The sequence below is a fragment of the Mastacembelus armatus genome, chromosome 7, assembly GCF_900324485.2.
Source record: "Mastacembelus armatus chromosome 7, fMasArm1.2, whole genome shotgun sequence".
NCBI lineage: Eukaryota > Metazoa > Chordata > Actinopteri > Synbranchiformes > Mastacembelidae > Mastacembelus > Mastacembelus armatus.
Genome location: NC_046639.1, coordinates 16,145,256 through 16,165,410, shown reverse-complemented (window position 1 = coordinate 16,165,410; position 20,155 = coordinate 16,145,256). Strand labels below are relative to the sequence as shown.

Genomic DNA, 20,155 nt, shown 5'->3' with positions numbered 1-20,155 from the left:
AACATTAACCCTCAAAGTTCTTTGCATGACTTATTTGTAGGATTGTAGTTAATCGTAGTGATGTTCAAAATTTCCATCTCTTTGTTTTTACCTGTGCAATTTTATAGTCCTGAACAAGCCTTCCTTTTAGACATTCATACCTGCAAATTCATTTTCTATGCACAATATTAAATCTCATACTCCTACAATTCTCATTCAACATCAGTGCAATGCTGCTGAAAGTACCTAATTTATTGTGATACCATCTTTAACACTAGGATGTTTTTTTTCTTCAAGTGTTAACCGTGCATGTTGAACACTCTGCCTTTGCATAGAGTTTGTTCTTGACACTTGTCTTGACACTTGAAGTCTTGTATTTTGTTGGGTACATAGCTTTTAAAACAGTTTCACTTTGACAGGGTGTTGACATGACTATTTGTAATGACAGTGGGACAGTAGAACACTCGTACAAGTATTAATTAGTTGCACTTTGCGAGTGTTAAATAGCTTCAATTTAGGTCTAAAATCACTTTGTTTTTAATGGTAGTGAGTGTAGTTGACATCAAGATGAACAGAGGCCCTGCCAATTCAGATCACTTCTCATATGGCACAGATCCACTGTCTAACCCCACGTCTAGATGCTGCACTCTGAAAACAGGCAAGGACCCAATTCATTCACAGTCCATCCAGCAACACATTGACTGCGTGCAAAATATGTTTTAGCAGCTTAACCGTGGCAGACTAATCAATTGATCTAGATTTTGCTGTCCATTGATCTTGGCACACCTTGGGTCCAGACAATTACAGTGCACATAAGCTAATGTTATCATTAGCAGCCCATGGCCGATCTATTAGGGCAGGGGAAACACAGGAATCATGCATAGAAACATTTGCACTGCCAAATGCTGAGGAGAGCGGTCCAGTCTGCTTTGCACATGCCTCTCCCCTCCGCACCTCCCCACAGTAACAGTAGCATGGAAGAGGGACAGGGTTGTCTGCTGCTGCTGCTGACAGGCAGTCTGTGTGTTGATGAGTGTGGGGGCCTGACGGCTCAATGTGCTTACTTAATAGGAGCTGCTCTGCTGTCACACTGAGTTTCTCCTTCTCTCTCACCTCACTCATGTCTTTTTCAGAGGTAGTAAGGAGACAGTGCAGACTCTGCAGGCTCCACACTCTGTTTCTCAAAGGTTAATGGAGCTGCCTCACAACACACACTAATCACCAGGTAATCGCTTTGTTTGGTTTGATACTGAGGTCAGCCATGATGACCAGTGCAGCCATTTTGGATGAGGGAGTCAGTTCATTCCTGGGTGCTAAATGGTCGCCAAGCTGACTTGAGATGAAAATGATGCATTGTGTTCTATGACCTTTTAGGTTTTACACATTTTTTTTTTTTCTGGTCATAGATGCGTTTGTCTTGTAGAAGTAGATGTGTAATTATTTATATATTGGATTAATCCTCTTGTATCAATTTGTTGTCTCCTATTTAGATCAATTGATCATATTCCGACACACTTGACACCGTCTCTTTGACTGTAGAAATGGTCAACATGCAGAACAGAATATCTCTGCTTCCTTCTGTTGTGCTTGGGAGGTGTTTGAAGTGGTTAGGATCAGCCTGGTGTTAAAATAGAGGCTTTTCTAAAGAGCATATGGCGAACATCCAGAAACACTGACAGACTGAGAGGCAGACTAAAGTCATGGAGGCAAAGTGCTTGTCTTTGATGTCAGCCAACCTCTGAAGGGTCACTGTGGTCAGAGGGGATTGGAGTTTCAGTGCAGGACTTTTTGAGTTTGGGATTTGGGGATTTTTGTCTCAAAATGGTCTCGCTGAGCCTGAGTGTGTTACTGTGTGCATAAGCACATGTATAATTTGATATTAAGACTGAGGCCAGGCAGCTAATAATGGTAATAATGGAGACATCAGTTTGTCTTTGCCATCATCCACATCACCCCATGGTACATTCTCGAAGCACAGACACAATCTTGCTCACACATGAGCGCACACACACTAGAATGTAGGAATGGACGTTTCTAGGCCTCTTGAGCTTGTTCTAGTTACTCTGTTGTGACTAGTGGGACAGACTAGATGGATGGCAGAAATGATGTTTAGGCCAAGATGTAAGATAAGTCAGTCAGACTGATTTTCAGAGGGTTTTAGTACACCAAGAGAAAGATGAGTGTGAGTGTGTGTGTGTGTGTGTGTGTGTGTGTGCTTGATGGGCACATTGTCACTTTAGAAATCCCACAGTTACTGAAGGGAAGGCAAAATCAATGTGAGCTATTCATACATGGATCTAATCCTCAGATTTACTGCCATTTAATCTGCGGCTATTGCGGGGCTCTGATGGCTCTGATGCTGTCAAGCAGATGTCCCCACTCAGGTTGGCTGCACCTGGTGACACCACTGTGTCCTGGCACTAGGTGGCCCACTGGCATTTCATGTTGTCCTTAGATGGCAACTACCGTATGAAAACATGCATTATAGTGTCATGGTGCATCGAAAAGAAAACCAAGCCAAATGTTTAAATTAAATGTCCATGATCCCAAAATCTTTTTTGGTGTGTTTGATCATGGAGTGAATATAAATAATGCGTGCTTACTTTTGAATGTTTGGGCTGGATATTTGTGGTACTTTTATCCCTCCATGTGCCATCAATATATCCTGTTTACTGTACCATTGCTGAGATTGCATAGATAGAAATACTTTGATTTTATTCACTGCACATCTGGGGTTATTTTCAGATTCAAAATTGAACAGACCATTTCACTCCAAAATGCAGGCTAGATTCTGAAGGGGTGCATATCATAAGCTAGAAATGAATAATATCAAACAGTATCATTTTGTACACCTGGTTAACATATAGGTATGTTTTATTCAAGCTTTGCTGTGAATAGATAATTAAGACTTTTTCAAATAAAATAGCACAAAATCCAACGCACATTCTTCCTATTGAGTCCTCACATATTCATTTGTTGTTTGCTGTCTTGTCTATAAGGTATTCTTCTTTTTTTTTCAACCTCGTAATAATCAAAACAACATATGATATGCAACAAACACTTACACTGCAGGCAGAAGTGCAGTATTAAAATGCTTACTTTGAAATGTTGTAGATTGATATTTGTGTGTGCGTGTGTGTGAGTGTTGCATTTTTGGCTCTTAAAGAGAGTAAATGCAGGAAATCTCTGTGTGCGGATGCTGAATGTGAAATGTCAATGTTATTGAACAGGTGCTGCGAGGCAGAGCTGTGATGTTTTTATTTCCAAGCTCTTGTCGAGCGAGGCAGAGAAGAGAGGGCTCATGGGATAATGGGGGAGGTTCAGGAGTGGGGGACTGTGTGTGTGTGTGTGTGTGTGTGTGTGTTGTACAGCACAGCACAGCACAGCGTGTGCAGCAGGTATGAGTGCCTGGATCTGTGTGTATCCAGAGAGCTTTATTGAGAAGAGGGAAATGAATACAGGCTTAGAATAAATGCTCACAATCTCCTCATAGAAAATGTTAACCGCACTGTCAACGCCTTTTTTTTTTTTTTTTGTGCACCTTTATGTCTTTCAGCAGCTACATTCACCATGTCTTCCACATGGTGCCAAATATGGCAGCCGTCTTTACCCATGCATACACATCTACTATCAAGCTGTTAACACCTCGTTTTTTTTCTATTTACACATCATTCATGTTTTTTCCCGTTTTTCCCTTCAGTCTTTCTCTTGCAGACTGTTGCTGTGTCGATACATGTTGAGAGCCAGTGTGGCGGTGAGCTAGGAGGTGAATGCAGTCAAGGTTAGTCAACAATGCTTTGCAACACTGGAGCATTGACTAACGCAGCATTTTCCTCTGCCCTGTCCTTCACCCAAAATGTGTCTGTTCCTGTCCCACCCAGTGGACTGCAGTTGTTTTCTACCTGCTCTTTTGGCTCTCAGCCTTACTTCTCTCTGTCATCCTCTTCACCCCTTGTGCTCCACATCCCCTTTCCCCAATCCATCTCCCATGTTCTTGTTGTGGTGTCGCTCAAGAGATTATTTTTTTAACATTACTTAATGTATAGGTAGGCCTTTCTCCTTCCTCTGCAGCTAGTGCAGTGCTTTTTTTCTAGTAATGCCAGGCCTTCAAGCCACTAATCTACAAGTCTGTTATTCTGTATTGCACTTTTAATTCCACTGAACATATGTGAAAATGTGATTACCCTCTCCAGCCATTTTTAAAAAAAAGAGGTGCAAGAGAGAGACGTGCATATCTGAAAGTCCACAACATTTGCAGAGAATCCATTCATGATATAGAGGTTGCCTCAGTTCAAAGACGACTTGCAGGTTACTTAATGAGTTTGGTAATTGGCTTGCCGTGGCCTCCGCACATCCTTGCCCTCCTGCTGCTGATGCGTGCAGGAACAGAGAAAGCTGTGGCTTGCACTCCCTCCCTTGTGCTTCTTTTCTTCCCTTGCTCGACCCATCCATCTTTCTCACCATCCATCACTCTTCCATGAGCTGACTTAAGTAGCTAATTCTGCACCAAGCCTCTTCTGTCTATTCCCCACTGTTCATATTATAAAGACAGTTAACATGCTGCATGTTAGGTCTCCACGCTGCTCAATATCTAACAGCAGCAGCATTACTCAATCTCTCATTCCCCCTCTTGGTTGCTATCTCTTGCACGTACACTCACTTCCTAGCATACACACACATAGTCATCACACACATCTATTGTATGTTAGATGCCTCATACATTATGCAGAATATGTGCATCCAAACAAGCAATTTGCAGAATTTCCAGTTCACCACTTCGGAGTAGTAATTCTGTGTCCACAGCAGCATAATGAGACACAGTTCCATGCTCAGTTGATTCATAAGTCTAAACAATAAAGACAAAGAATAGTAGGCTTGCCATGTAATCATAAATGACACTTAACATATTATTCTCAGATTTCAGTGCATTATCTCCTCACCAGAGACATCAAAGGGACAGCTATTCTTCTTGTCTGATTGCTGTTGGAATCGTGTGCAGCGGGGAGGAAAAAAGGCAGTATCACATCTGGTGCAAGTCTCGTTAACTCATGTATTAAATTATAGTGATAATAGTTAAGAGGGAAAAAAAATCAAAAATGACCTTCATGGTTTTGTTTTGGGAGAGAAAGAGAGGTGGTTTTTAGTCCAGATCCACTGGTTGTGTGAGCAACATTTTCTTACATACCTCCCATCAATTTCCATTTTGTACCTTTAAAAAAAAAAAAAAAACATAAATAAAGTCTGCATATATTAGTAAATGTAGCTGTCTCCAGTTGCAAGAATGTTGCCAAGTTTTTTATCTACTCCCACAGTGTAACAGTTGATTCTGAATGCTGTAGGGGTTGGAAGGCCAAAGCACAGCTAAGTGGCTCCTCTTGACCTAAGCACTGATCTCCAAACTGGCTGCTCCGACTACACACAGACTGATTTTACCCGTTCGCTCCCACAAAAACAGTTTAATCTCATAACAGAGCCTCAACACCCGGTCTGCGTGCTGTCTCTTTGAATAACGCATCCTTTTATTGCCGTACCCAGCGTTGACATATTGACCGTACATTTGCCTTTAAGATTACTTCTTTCTGCTATAATTCATGCCAGATAAAAAGAACAGAATGCGAGAAAAACTAGGTGGGAAAAATCCAATGTGTGAAAATTAGTTTGGATGACTTGAAAATCTTACTCCTCTGACCTATAATGGATGCACTTATTCTAGTTTTCACTATCTGTAAACTAGATGGCACAATCATTAGCTTACACACTGAGAGCAGCCAAGTGTGAACAGAGGAGAATAATTGATCTCTGAATAAGCATTGGTGCAGGAGTTTAAAAAAAAACAACACATAGCTTTGTGGGCAATTGCAGCATATTGAATATCTTAATATGCATGTCATGAATTATCATGTGGGGAGTTATTATTTTTTGTTTTTACACACAGTATGAGCCTCTATTCTGCCAACCCTCCTCCTCTTTTTTTTTTTCTAGCACAGCAACAGCATGTAGCGGCACCTCCACTCACTGTCCATAGGGTGGCAGTGTATGGAGGTGGGACGGCCATGTGCTCTGTGTGAAATGGAGCAGTCACTGGTTATCTGAGCAGATTAGCTTGAAGACAGTAACCACACAGGAATCACACACCCCAACTGTCACTCTCTCTTTTGTTTTCATAACAGTGGACCCCACTTGCCTCGCAGACCGCTGTTCACTCTGCTTGAATTGGATTTTCCTAACTGGATCCAGAGCTAAGCATCAGACACATGTACTGTTTGTTTATCTTGCTGTGTCTTTGTTCACAAAGGGATTTGCCTGAAATGTAAACTTCCTCTTTTGCACCACAGCTTGCACTCTGCCTGTTTTTCTCTGGCCCTCTTGGAAATACAGTCTCATTCCTTAGAGTCTGTTCTCAGTGTGGCCACGGCAGGCTGAAATACTCTTTTATTCAGATGAATGAGGCCCTGTTGTGCCTGGAGAATCAGACACAGACAGTTGATGTGAGACCTTGAAGAATGTGGAAAAACAGGAGCTTAGTGAAACAGCATCTAAGGTATTACTGAGCATTTGTTTGTGTCTGTTTTCATATTCTACATTTCTGAGTTTGTAGCCATATATACATGCATTACACTCTGCCTTCCTTTTTGTCTTTAATGTGGCAAGCTGCAATGGAAACTGTAGACCTCTGTGCAAATTCAACTATGGTGTGAGATTCTTCTAACAGCATTTTTTTTTTTTTGCACTTATTTGCAAATGAGCAACCAGGGTGAGCTGTATTTTATAGGGAGAACATTTGTACTTTCTCTCACTAACATTAAATCTCATTTAATCAATTTTTCGCCAGGTGGCAGCCACCTCCATCTGGAATAAGGTTTACTTGCATTCATTTTTGTAATATGCAATAGTTTCACCAAATGGCTGCTGCAAGCAAGTTTCTCTCTCTCTTGAGTAGATTGTGTAGCTTGGCAAAGAGATTAGACATATGTAGCCTACAAGTATCTTGGTTTTTCAGACTGTTTCGGTGCTGCCAAATGTGACTGGATGTGACTATGTAAACAAGATAGCTATGTAGACCTTGCACTGATTGCCTGAAGTGAAATACCATTCCTTGGCTTCCCTAACATTTTTACAACTGTGTTAATGATTTCAAATGAAGGTGCAAGGTAGCAGCTTAATTACTAGCTGTCTGTTTGGATTGTCTCCAAAGGACATCTTGATTTTCAGTTAGTCTTTTGTCACCTTTCATAGGGCTGTTTACTTGCATAGAAAAAGTGCTAATTCTGTTGTTTAAAGGTCATTTTAGGTTGTCATTGAAGGAGGTTGTACTCTTATTTAGCAGTGGGCATTTTAGCTTAAGTACTAGTCAATGAAAACCTTGAATCTTCACGTCCACAAGTATGCAGTTTTCCATATTTAGTTGAGTAATTTCCTTGAGTTACTTTGTTGGGAGATTGGAGATGATTGTTTTATTGCTTCCCTTTCTTTCAGCCCCCTCCAGGCAGAGCCTATGTTTTAATTAGTCGTGTAAGACCCTATTTTCCCATTGGATTCCCCCAACTTGTAAAGTGCTCGCTTAAGAATCCATGAAGGCTAAAAGGAGCAATGCATGATTTGAAGTCAGCTTTTTCTTTTTTCTTTTTTTCTGACTTGCTTGCCAGTGGAGGAGGAGAAGGAGGAAGGGAGGGAGGGAATAAGCACTTGCTGTCAGTATGAGGAACAGTAACTTCAAGCAGCAGTCACACAGAGTCTTTGTTCTTTATGGATATAGTACATGTGGTGAGAGAGAGTGGCTGCTTTTAAAGCCCCATCTGGAAAAGCACTGTTCAAGTTTCTAATATGAGAAGAAGGGCTCCTGTAGATAATACCTGCCTGAGAATGGCAACATGGTCTCAAGGTTTAATCTAGCACATCAGTTTTTCCTTCCTGTATTATGCTTTGGCAGCAGGGAAGTTAGCTTGTTATACTGCAGAGATTTAGTCATGTGTTAAAGTCGAGCTTCTGAAGTACACCCCCATCGCCGCCACAACTGAACCCTCCTCTTGTTTTACAAGTCTGTTTTCTTCTCTCAATCCCTTTTTTCCTTCAACTTGCCTGCTCATCTCTGGTGAATGTATTAAATGAAGTTACTAGATACGAGTGCTTAAGAGGCCAGGGCCTCTGAGGCTTGCCAAGTCTCTCACAGGCTTGGCTCAGTCATCCATGTCACTTTTTCTGTTGTTTCAGCTACTGGCTGACTTATTTGTATTGCCGAGCACTTTCTCTCTTTCTCTCCCTCCCTTGCTCTCTGTGTATTTGCAGCCTCTGAGTGGCTTGTTTTTGCTCAGCATGGAGAAATCAGGCTAAAGCAAACAGTGTGTGTCAGCCACAGCTTTTGTTAAGTATCCATTTTTAATGAGAGTAAGTGGCTACACAATCCTATAAGCCATAAATGGAGTAGTCAGACTGGGGAGGCGGGGGCATGTTGGCCTTTGATTCAGTGGCAGTCTGGTGTTCTTTTTTGTTTAGTAACACTTGTACTAATTATGTTTGATGTGGATGAAGAAAACATTTTTCGAACCGCTAGCTTCAGTTAGTTTGTGCGATTATCTTCCTCGTACGCCCCCTCTGGTTTTGTTAGGTCTTACAAGGAATTGTTCTCCTTCTAATCATCTTTAGGAAAAAGAGTATCGCAGAAGTGTCATTTCTCTTTCAAGCAGCACAAGGCTCTGTTAGATTTCATTTCCTCTGAATTCAGAAAGAAAGAGGCACCAAGTTACCGGTTTTTGTTCTGTCAGGATCGAAGACACTGTAGCTGTGGAAGGGGGGTGCTCAGGGAAAAGGTATTGTGATGGGATGTTTGAATGCTGAACAGAATTGAATAGACACAGTCAGCTTCCCAGATACATGCTTAGGCCTGTAGAATGTGGAGTGCTTTGCTTGTAACTGCACCGGTTGTCTCCTTTCATTATCGCTTAATGGTGCCCAACTTGACAGAGCCATGTGATAAACAGAGGAGCTGTGAAATCCTGGAGGTGGAGTTCTCCTCTGCCTGATAATGGGATCTCATCTGCCAGGGAGGGGAGCCTGTCCCGCCAGCCAATCCAGCTTTGCTCTGCACAGCCTTCAGAGAGGATTCACTGCACTTAGCCTTCACTGCTGTCTTGGGCCAACTTAAGCATCACAAACCTACTGAGAAGGGTTGGCATTTGACTGGTTTGTTTTCGTAACGCGATAGAAAAATCGTTGTACGCCTTTTAGCCTCTGACTGTGCATCATGAACAGACAGGAGACGTCCATTTCCGCCTCCTTATCAGTTTTGGATCTTTTGAATGTTTGTGTTACTTAGGAAAGCAGACAGACTGTGTATATATGTGTGTGTGTGTGTGTGTGTGTGTGTGTGTACATATCACAAACATTGACCTTGTGAAATGTACACATATGTGATAAGGGAGGAGCTGTGGCCCCTGTGGTGTTAGGTTACTAGGGGGCAATGGGTGACAACTTGCGGACAATTGCCTCAGAAGTCAGAAAAGATGCACCCCTCCCCCCTGCCATTGAAATGAAGATGACCAGCATAGTGTGTGGACCCCTTGTGCACCACCCTCAACTCAATTTCTATTGATCCTTACTGCCCATCTCTCTTGATACCCATGTTAGGCTTTAATGCAAAAAAAGCCCAATGTGCAGACCTTTTACTTTAGCTAACTGGATTTTGACGGTGATCCAGTATCATGTTTAAAACAATGAAAATGTGTCAAGCTACTGAATCATCCTATTAATTTATAACTGAATGCAGTCCATCTTTGTTTTTCTGGTCTTCTTACAGGTATAGGGGGAAAAACAGATTTTTTTTTGTTTGTTTTTTTTTTTTTTAAGGTGGCATTTAGATAACAGACACAACAAACTGTATTGTGTATTTTTTACCATAAAATGACACAAATGACTACTGACACCATGGGGGAAAAAATAAAATAACCAGGATCATATTTGATGTGATGTGCAGGCTAACCATTTAAAATCAGCCTCCCAAATACTGCTAATGGACTGTTCATGTTATCGTCCCTGCTTGTTTCTGCCTTCTTAATGGGTGGGGTGACTAATTAATTCATTATCCAAAAATGCAAATGAGCTCTACAAACCTGAGCAGCATTCAGTCGCCTCCCTCTTGTGTATTTCCCAGCAGCTGCATATACTAATGTTTTTAAATAACAAACCAGCGACTTGTACCCAATGTAAAAAAAACCGTCATTTTATTTATTTATTTATTTTTTTAAAAAAGATGCCTTTGCTGTGTGGCAAAATAATAATAATAATGTAGCTATTAAGGCATTATTCATTAGGCTGCTGCTGATGGCTTTCACGGCTCTCATTGTCTCGCATTAGTGTTTTCAGTTACGTTCCCATAAGCGGTGCCATTGATCGGTCCGTGATGGTCGGTCCTGTAACTTTGGCTGCCGTGTTTCTCGATTCCTCAAGCAGTTGCACACGCACACACACACACACACACGGTGCACGCAGCGTTTCCCTGCGGGGCTGCCATCAATCAGCAGCCCCTTTGGCGTCCTCCCTCCTCAGACACCACCACCACCAAACACCACCACCCTCCCCCTTTGGTCTCTGACGATTATTTGAATCCAGTCCATGTTTTTGTTTCGCTCGTTTTTTTTTCCTCTCTGTGTTTTTTGAATGTGGTCGGAGTAATTCTCCTTCACTAGTGTCTGGATAAAGAAAGACTAGGTCAGCCATGTGGATGCGTCTGTTGAACAGCTGAAGAAGAGCAGGGGGGGGAGGGGGGTTTACAGAGACTGAGGGAGCGATAGGGAGTGTGTGCGCGCGCGTGCGCGTGTGCATAGGAGAGAGAGAGAGAGAGAGGAGGGAGAGAGAGCATGTGAGTGTGTGGAAAAGGGAAGCGGAGCCTGTAAACGGCGAACTCACTGGTTTCCGACCCCTCGAAACAACTAAGCGCTGTGTTACTTTTCATGTGGACACTATCATCTTCAGCAACAACAACGCGGCCAAACAGACAGCAGTTTCGAGGGGATGGGGGGGGGGGACTAGTCCACGTTATAGTACAATTGCTCGGCGATTTCGGACGTGAACGGTGTGTCAGTAAATTGAAACCGTCTTTTGTTGAAGCAAGTGCTCGTCTGAACCCCTCCGTGCGGGTTTAAAGAGAAGGGGGAAAAAAACTGTGGAGCATTAAAGTGTCCGTGTTCGTCCCGCTTTGTCCCGGTTCTTGGATTTGACCCAGCTGCCCTGGCTTTTTTAAAAAAAAAAAAAAAATTAAGTTCGGTGGGTCATCTCGGGCAAGACTGGCGTTTTGAACTTGTTTGCAGCACTCTCTGGGACTCCCAAGAACCAGCAGACTGGCGGGTGAGTAGTTGAATACAGGATGGTTGTGGTTGGAGGAGGAGGAGGTGGGGGCGCAAGCAAGAGGGGAGGGAGGGGGGGGGCGGCAATGCAATGTGCGGGTAATAATGAAGCAGAATGTGTGCAATAGCCGGCTGACGCTTAAGAGTTTCAGCTAAAAGTGTTCTCATTTTTGTTTATATCCGGTGGAGGAAGCGTGTGTGACCTCGAGTGAAACGCCTGAGAGCGAGCTGAAAGTTTGATGCATTGTTGTAAAACTTGACTCTCTGTGGCGCAGAGCCTCCTCGACCCGGCCTGCCTGTTTCAGCAGCTAATGGGTTTTAAAGTGAGGAGAAGTGAAGTAAACAAAAGAGGAGAGCTTAGATGGTAACATTGCTGTCCAGGAAACATACATCAAGGATGTCAAAGTTGCTTGTGCATGTGTATTAGAGCAGTCAGTCCGTTTGGAGGAAAGAAAAGAAATTGTGCGTTGACTGGGGGGAAAAAATGTTGAAATAGATCCTCGTGTGTCAGTGGCACATAAATTTGACGGGTGGGATTTCCCCATGTTTCACATAAAGGATTGGCTGTTGGATTTACAGCCTTACTCATGTCATAAATTGATTATTGGACTGTAATAATGGAAAGTAGCTGACTGTGTTTGAAAGAAGGGTAGAGGATTGTGTGGGAGAGACCGGCTGAACCAGTCACAAAATGTTGAAGGACCATCAAATTAGTTTGACCCCCCCCCCAGCACCCCAGAGGCTATGAACTCTGGCCTGAGCACATGCAGCTCTCACTGTGGGGTGGGGGGTGGGGTGGGGTGGGGGATCTGTGCCTGTTGTTAAAAAGAGCAAAGGGGAGGGGGCAGTTGGTGGGATGTGTGTGGTTGTTAGGGAGAAGCTTAGGATTTGAAAGCAGACTACAGTTATTTGTCTGAGATGCAGATTATCTAATGTTTTCCAGTTACAGCAGAAGAGGAAGACTTGTTTACAGAAATCACAGTAAACTGGCCATAGTAAATCTTCATGTGACTCCAGTCAGAAGCTGAATCCACAGGGTATGTGGCCACATAAGCACAAAGAATGCTTCAGCCCTGAAATCGAGGAGTAGGGGGGGCAGTGATCAGCGATTGCCTTCAGTCACCATATAGAAACAATCCCTTCCTGAAATCCTCCCATCATTAAATTATTTTTGAGCTATTAAATGGACTCAGATGTTGCATCACTAATTGTGAGGAGCTAACCTCCACCATGATCAGCTTCCTGTGGCATTTTTTTTTTTGTCACGTTGCAGGGTGAGAAGTGACCTCTGTCTTAATTATTCAGTTGTGATTAATCTACTTGAGTAGGGCAACTCTGTATGACACAAGCTCAGCAAATAATGAAATATAAAGGATATTTACTCCACCTGAAAATGGTTTGATACTTTGAGGCTCAGTTGGTTTTGACAGTCATGTGATTGAGAATATGTGACATTGTCTAGGTCATGCGGTGCAATTATGGTTAAAAATTTGTCAATGGTTGTCTTTCTTGGAGCTCCTGTAAGTCACAACTTAGGACACGGCTGAATAGCCAGCTGCTGTGCTCTGAACTTAAGTGGGGGGTTATTTTTGTGTTTCATTAACTTTGGAGTGGAGTGCAAAGCTACACTTTTTGTCTTATTATTTAGTCCCAGGTAGTGTCTGTTGTCCTGTTTGTACCACCATTTTAGCTGAATACGTGACAGCACATACAAGATGGGGGTTTACGCAAGACAGTCACGTGTTGGTGACACTGAGGCCTTTAAAGGAACTCTGACCGTACCTATTACAAGAAGTGTCTTTATTTTAAGTCATGAATGTTTTTTTTTTTGTTTGTTTATTATTATGATTAATGCTTTATTAGTGGTGTGTGTGTGTGTGTTTCTCAAATGGTAACCAGCAGTGTGTCAGAAATTATTAAGGCTAGACAGCTCCTTATGAGTAACGTACAATCGCAGTCTCAGCCTGGACTGTCATGAGGAAAAACTTGCTTGTCTTTGTGAACACATTTTGCAATCACATCCTCCTCACTTCCCCAGAGGTTAGGATATCAATTTAGTTTCACTACTTGTGGAATGAATGAAAGAGGAAGTGGTCAGCCCGCTTAATGGAGTTGTACACAGGCTCCTGAGCCATTCTGCAGTGTGGGATTTGTATGGGAAGAGAGCAATGAGCAGTAGGTTTCACAGGAAGGCTGCTATCAGATGAGAATATAGCAGCCTAAATCTTAATTATGTACACACTGCCATACTTCTGTCAGTATCATTTCACATCATCTCTATTTGCAGTGCTTCATACCAGTGTTTGTGGGAAATTAAATCTGATATGCAACTTGATCTGGATCTGAGTCCACAGCCCGTGTTGTTGATTCATGTAAACCAAGGGAAGCATAGTAGCGGTGTGAGTCACCCCCGCTCACAAATACAAGCCTCACCACTGACAAGGTACAGAAAGCTGGTAAACATTCAGCTCACATACAGGGAAGTGTATGAGTGTCACCTCCGAGGAATCTAAGGGTGATATCCAGATCAAAGAGGCTGTTTCTGACCATACAGAGGGAGCAATGCGCCATACAGGGAGGTTGTAATGGCTGTCTAGCTGCTCAGTGGCGGCTGATTGTTTGACAGGGCATTGGAAAAACGTTATTTAATCTGCTTGCATGATGGCCCTCTCTGGGATTGCACCATGCTGCGTCTCTGCCCCCTTTCTTTCCTCCATGTGTCAGGATGATGGCAGTTGCTGCCTGGTAGAAAAATGCTCAGGTTGTCTAAGTGTTGCTTTTTTAACAGCGTGATGTAATGCGCACGAAGAATCAGAGGCAGGCTAGTTGTAATTGATGCAGTGTTGGCGGTCCTCTCATTTTCTTTCTAATGAATAAGTGCTGAGGTCTTGATATCTTTTCCATTTGGGTGATAGTCTGCATGACTCAACTGTATTCCATCATAATTACAAAGAAATGGCTCAGTTATTATCCTAAGCTACGTGAATGAAAACAGATGTGATGTTTGACGCATTAAAAACAAACAGTTTGCAAGATGCTGCTCAGATAAAGGAAGGCAAATTAGAACCGGCTTTTTCGCCATCTGAATGTGGCTTAACTGCATGTATCTCTTCCACATAAAAGGTATCGCTTACAGTTACCCTTCCACTTTTGACCCCAATAATAGAGGAATGTGAGAGCTGCCTTGTCATAAAGGCAGGCGGAAAAATCAATGAGAAGTCACGGCTTCCATACCATTGTTGGCATTTCCATCCCCCAACACAGAAGCAGACTCATGATTTTGAAAAGCAGTGATAAATCTCTCCAGGTCTTGTTGATTCTGGTTTCATTTCTAAATGGAACAAGCTAGCTCAACACTTCCTGACCTATTGTCCTTGCAGATAGTGGTGTACCATGAACCTGTGACTCATTTAGAATACATTAGCTACACACTGACATAGTACAGATAAAACAGTGTTAGCACTGCTATGAAGGCAGTACTCTCTGGTGGGTGACTACTGAAATAGAGTGATGAAGGACTAGAGAGATGCTTTGATTGTTCATAAAAAAATTCTATCTAATTTGTTGTGTGCACAGAGGAAGTGCCGATATCTTTAATTAACATAAACCTCAGGAGCCACCAATGAGTGAGAAATTGGGATAATTGAAAATAGGCCCTATCTTCTTTTCCCCCTTCTCTGTCTGTACATCCTTAAAGCAGCTGAGCCCATCGGAGGGCACTTTCACACATGTTAAGTGGGGGGACATCTGGCCTCGTTAATTCAGTGCATGGTCATAAAGTGGAATGGCGGTCCCCGCAGGGCTGCCTGTGCTGAACACCGTCAGATGGAGCCTGTGTGTCCTCCCTATTGACTGTCCCTCTGACACCAGCTCTGACACTTCAACACGAACATCCTTGAAATCATGCTATGATGTTTAAACACAGGTGCGGAGGTCCTAGGAGATATTAAAAATGGCCATACATAAATCTTCATGTGCCAGAAAATAAGTGACAATAATCGTGGTTTTATTGAGCAATCCTAATTTCCATTTTACTTCGTACAACAAAGAAACAAGACACTCTTTGGGATTTTAGTGATCGATTGCACATAAACAGATTTTTGTTTTCTCCCACCATATATTTGATATCATTAGCCTGTGCCGATTTGGTGTATGTGTTATGATGAGTGGGCTGTCAGAATCTATATGCCAGTATCAACCTTACATCCCTGCATCCCCGGGAATGGTAGCATGTAATCAAGTGATGGCAGTGGGGAAGCATTCATGCTGCGCATTCATATCCTGTTTTAGCAAGTAAACATTTAATGTGTTTAAATGTATCAGCTTTATTTATGCATAGAATCTGCTGTTAACTCTGAATTATACATTAGCCAATGAATAATGCATTAGTGCCATTCCTTAATGATTACTTGCCAGGCAGCGACTGGTAATATTTGCTGATAAATTTACCCATTGATCTTGCTTGTGTTTAGCCAGCCTTGTAGAGACGATGTTTGTACCATGTTGTGTTTAGGGGTGCTTTTTATTTTTTTGTGAACGATGTAATCAAAAGCAAACTAACTGCATTGCGTTTTTAATAAAATGCATTTTAAATGACAAGTGATCCCTAAGGAATTTGATGTATAAAGATTACAATCTGTCAGATGTTTGTGAGCACACTACCCTGTACTTGTAGCTCTCAATCCTGCCATTTTCTCTAATATCTGAGTGAGGTCGGTGTGTTTACATTCTCTTCTCTTCATGGCTGCTTTTAGGATGAGTGGTTTATCCTAGACTTCAGCAGATCAATGTCTAATTACAGTTTTGTCTCTGCTGGCTTGTAGCCATTATACAGCAGAGTATGTTTGTTTGAAGTACAGAGTCTAGACGATGTCTGTTGAGTTGATAATTTAGCCCATATTTGGTGAAGGTTGTCTTTTGGTGCTGCATTTTTATTGATGCTGTTTGTAACAGCCTCACCGAGCCAGATTATTGGCACATTATCCGCATAATGCTCCGAGTGTAGCATTGCCTAAACCTTGATGCACAGCTCTTTTCTGTGCAGTCATATTGCTTGTCCTCACGATGAGAAAATATTGACTTGTTGTCACTCACTCATTTGATTAGTTGTGCGAGTGATTCTGCTTTTCATTTGTCACCCTGGCAACGTAAATGGGAAAACACAGCAACAGCCTCTTTCTATCCAGTAATGAAGCACTGGAGCATTGCAGACTATCACATCTGGAAAACCTCTCTCTAAGCAGGAATGGATGTCTTTATCACTCACGGTGTATCATTGGCACTTGTCAGCTCAGCTAGTATCCACCAAAAGCCAATATTTGACAGCTTTTCTCACTGCAGAATGTGCAGCTGCCTGGGAGTGCTGTGCTCTAACAATTCCACTTTGATTTATCTGTATATTTATAGTGTTGGTGGGTTACTCTATTTTCTTTTGTCTGTAAGAAGAGCAGCTTAAAGTAGTCTGCTGCTAAGGCAGGTCATAGCAAGAGCACCTTACATTTAATCCAACAGGATTCATCAGTGACCTTGTTCTTCCAAAAAATAATGAGGTAGACAGCAAAGGGTGCCTCCGGCTGCGTGTAGGGAGATGATCTCTGTGAAGCGGCAAATCATTCCTGTTTTTTATGCTAAAAAGACAGGCTAATGACTGTTCTTGATGTGTGTCAGAGCTTAAAGTTAACTAGCATTAATTCACAGAAAGATCTAATATGCTTGATTGTCAAGCTGAGTCGATGCAGTCAGTAAGAGGCTTTTGCTCAGGGGTGGGGGTGTATTTGTTTTTGCTGGCAATGCTTCTCTTTGGAAGGGATGAGTGCACAATCCAGATATGTAAACAAGAAGGAACTGAAAGAAAATATGCTGATACCTTGTCTGTTTCCTCTTCATCAACCTGAATTTTGAAATGAAAATTCTAAGCTTTGCCCAAACACTTTGGATTCAGCTTGGCAGGAGTGGTTGCATCACAAGCCCGTGCCTGCTCAACTAAGCATTTCAAACATGTAAATCATATGTGGAAAGTGGAGATCTTGAGGAAATCATTAACTGTGACAGCGCACCATAAAACAAAAGAGAGGGAGAGTTAAAGACAACAGATGTTCAAGGAGTTTGATTCTGCTTATTGGAGCGTGACACTTATTTAGTGCAGTGGAGAATCTCAATAGACAATAATGCGGTGTCTTCCCATTGCCCTGCCAGTCATTTGCTCTCCGGGGACATTTGCAAAATTCACTTAATGTTTATGCATTTATCCAAACCTCACTCTTTCTTTTCTTTTTTTTTTTTTTGTTTACTCAAGTGTGCTGTCATTTTCACACACTTGGAATAAGGTTGCTGGTTTTCCTGCACAAGATATCTTGTAATGTTTATCAGTCTACGGAGGAGACTTTCACAGCTTAGATTTCATAAATAACAAAGCTGTTCAGCCCTGTGCCAGTGAAAGAGGTAGGTTGCCGTGATAAAGAGAGCTGACTCTATTGGTTTGATAAAGATCAACTTAAGGCCCACAAGGAAGCAGTCTACTTTGCAAACAGACATTTTTGGGGGGTTAGTGTTTGAGTCAGCATCAGGACAAGATTGGACAACTGTCTTCTAGTGATCTATAACACCCACAGTTCCTCCCAGAGATTGTTGGCTTCAGTGCTCAAGCAGCACACTGGTTGCTGTAGCACACCCAGCCACCCACAACAGTGGCTTATCTCCCTAGCATAACAAACAGTGGGCTAACAAAGAGGATAGAAAGCAATGGGACGCAAAACAGCACAGGACCTTAAGAGCCCCGTACCATCATAACTCCACTTCAAAATGGAAGGCTTTGTTCTGAGATTGTTGGAGAGGACATCATAGTAAGGTAGCAGCACGTCTTTTCATCCTCAAACACCCTCACTCCCACTCAGTCTGGTGTCACTGGAGGAGATACTCTGCCTGTTAGGGCTTCAGAGACAGTTATTCCTCTGGGACTGTTGTTGAGGGATTTCTACAGTTCTGCCATGCACTGATTAAAGGGACACTTGTAGATAATCCCTTTAAAAATAGGTCTTTGTTGTAGGAGTGGGGGAGTGAGGGGCAGAAAAAGCCACAGATTTAGATTTTTTTTTTTTTTTTGTTAAATGGTTATCACCTTGGCATGATCCGCCACTCTGCTAAGATAAATATTTAATGACAGGGTGGTGGAAATAGAGCTGTTTCAGACTGCTGGTGAGAAATGGAGCTTCTATTTAGAGCCCATACTGTTCCATAAAGTCATGGCATTGGTAGACAGCCCAAGGTTATTAGTGCGGTATGAGAGTCGTGTGTGTTTGTGGTGTGCCTGTGGGTTGGTGAAGAGTTCTTACTCTTTTCTTACTGCAGTGATATGAAGGAGAGAAATGTACTCAGCGTGCTATTGAGCACTCACTCATGAATCCTTGATGGATTACGGGTGTGTGTGTATGTGTGTGAGAAAGAGCGCTGTTGTGGCAGTAGCACTAGAGTTAATGCACAACAGCGACATTGCTCCGGCGCACTTCACTTGGAACGGTTTTCACAAGTAAAACTGCTGTATGTTTTGACCTTTAAATCCTCAGTTTTGCTGTGTTTCATTTCACATGCTCCCTCCCCTTGGGGTTTTTGTGCGATGTCATTCACGTCATGCGAAATTGATTGTGAAGGCTTGCATCAATGCTTCTTGCAATAAAGTCATCCCAGCTGTAATGAGAGATTTCCCTACATAGGTTCATCAAACCTTACGCTTTCACCTTTACGCTGAAATTGGCTTTGCTACAAGATTTTTGGTTATTGTTTAAACAAAAAACAAAAAAAAAAGCCTTATTAGGACAGGAATGTTAGTGCATACCTAATTTAAACACTGGTCCAAGCTTTGCTTGATTCATCCTGTTTACTCATTACATGATAGCTGTGGCGAAAGTAATTACTTTCACCTTTCAAGTACCTTGTTCTTGGTCACACCGCGGCTCTTTTTCATTTCACTGGTGTTCCCAAGGCCCTGTGGCTGTCCAATCAGTCCAGTGAGTTGCGTGCGCTAACATCTCATAGGTGGGTAAACACAGTAGAGTCCTTGAACCACTTCCCATTCTTGCTATTGGATTACCAGCTGCCTTTCCAGGCCTCATCTGCACAGATGAGTGCCAGGATCAATGGGGCTCTTAGTGCAAAGCTAATTCGATCAGGACTGGCTTTGCTACTGCTGATCAGAGATTATTTTTTTTGACGTAAAACAAAAATTTAATCAAGTCAAGCCCATGTCCAATAACCAGTATTTTCAGCCACTCCAACTCCCGTAGACATCAATTAGAAGGCATTTCATATTCATTATTGAATTGTTGGCCTGCTGAGAAGAAGTGTGGAGATGGAAGTGGCGAACTGCTGCGTAAAGCGATCCAGGCAGTTTTGCTGAGTGTAGCAGGAATGCTGTCTTTTCTCCAGCAGAGCAACTGGCATCATAAATAAGCAAAGAGCATGTATTCAGAGGGATGAGGTGTCTGCTGCTTTGACAGTGAGCAGAGTGAAAGGGTTGAGGGGCATAGTGACCCTCTTGTTCTGGAAAGCGAAAAGCAGATTCTTCAGTGCTCCTTGTTCTCCATTAATTATTGTTTGATACTAATAAAGGAGGGGGTGTGGGGCACGTTATGAAACCTAATTATTCATTGCAGCATTGCCCCCCCCAGCCCCCTGACAAATCTTGTTCCTCCTCCTCTTGAGCTTAGTGAGAAAGCTGGCTGTCAATTGAGTACAGCAGGCAAAGATGTCCACTTAGCCTTTTACAGGAAGGGACAGGAGGGAGCAGAGTGAAGGGCACCATTTGCCCGAGTGATATATCAGGAAAGACAGCGATATATGTA

General features: G+C 42.5%; 1 protein-coding gene across 7 annotated transcripts in view; it reads left to right on the top strand.

The window, feature by feature from the left end:
• Positions 1–20,155, top strand: part of rerea (arginine-glutamic acid dipeptide (RE) repeats a) — a 120,417-nt gene that overhangs the window by 20,480 nt on the left and 79,782 nt on the right. For 3 of the 7 annotated variants that reach the window (XM_026332113.2, XM_026332111.2, XM_026332105.2), the window contains exon 1: positions 10,887–11,319. The exons of 1 other annotated variant lie outside the window; for it this stretch is intronic. The gene's annotated coding sequence lies outside the window, so the exon portion shown is untranslated. Of the gene's footprint in view, positions 1–3,679; positions 3,761–6,390; positions 6,521–10,886; positions 11,320–20,155 lie in introns of those variants that run through there. 3 more of the 7 variants (XM_026332106.1, XM_026332108.1, XM_026332112.2) reach the window with 3 other exon arrangements.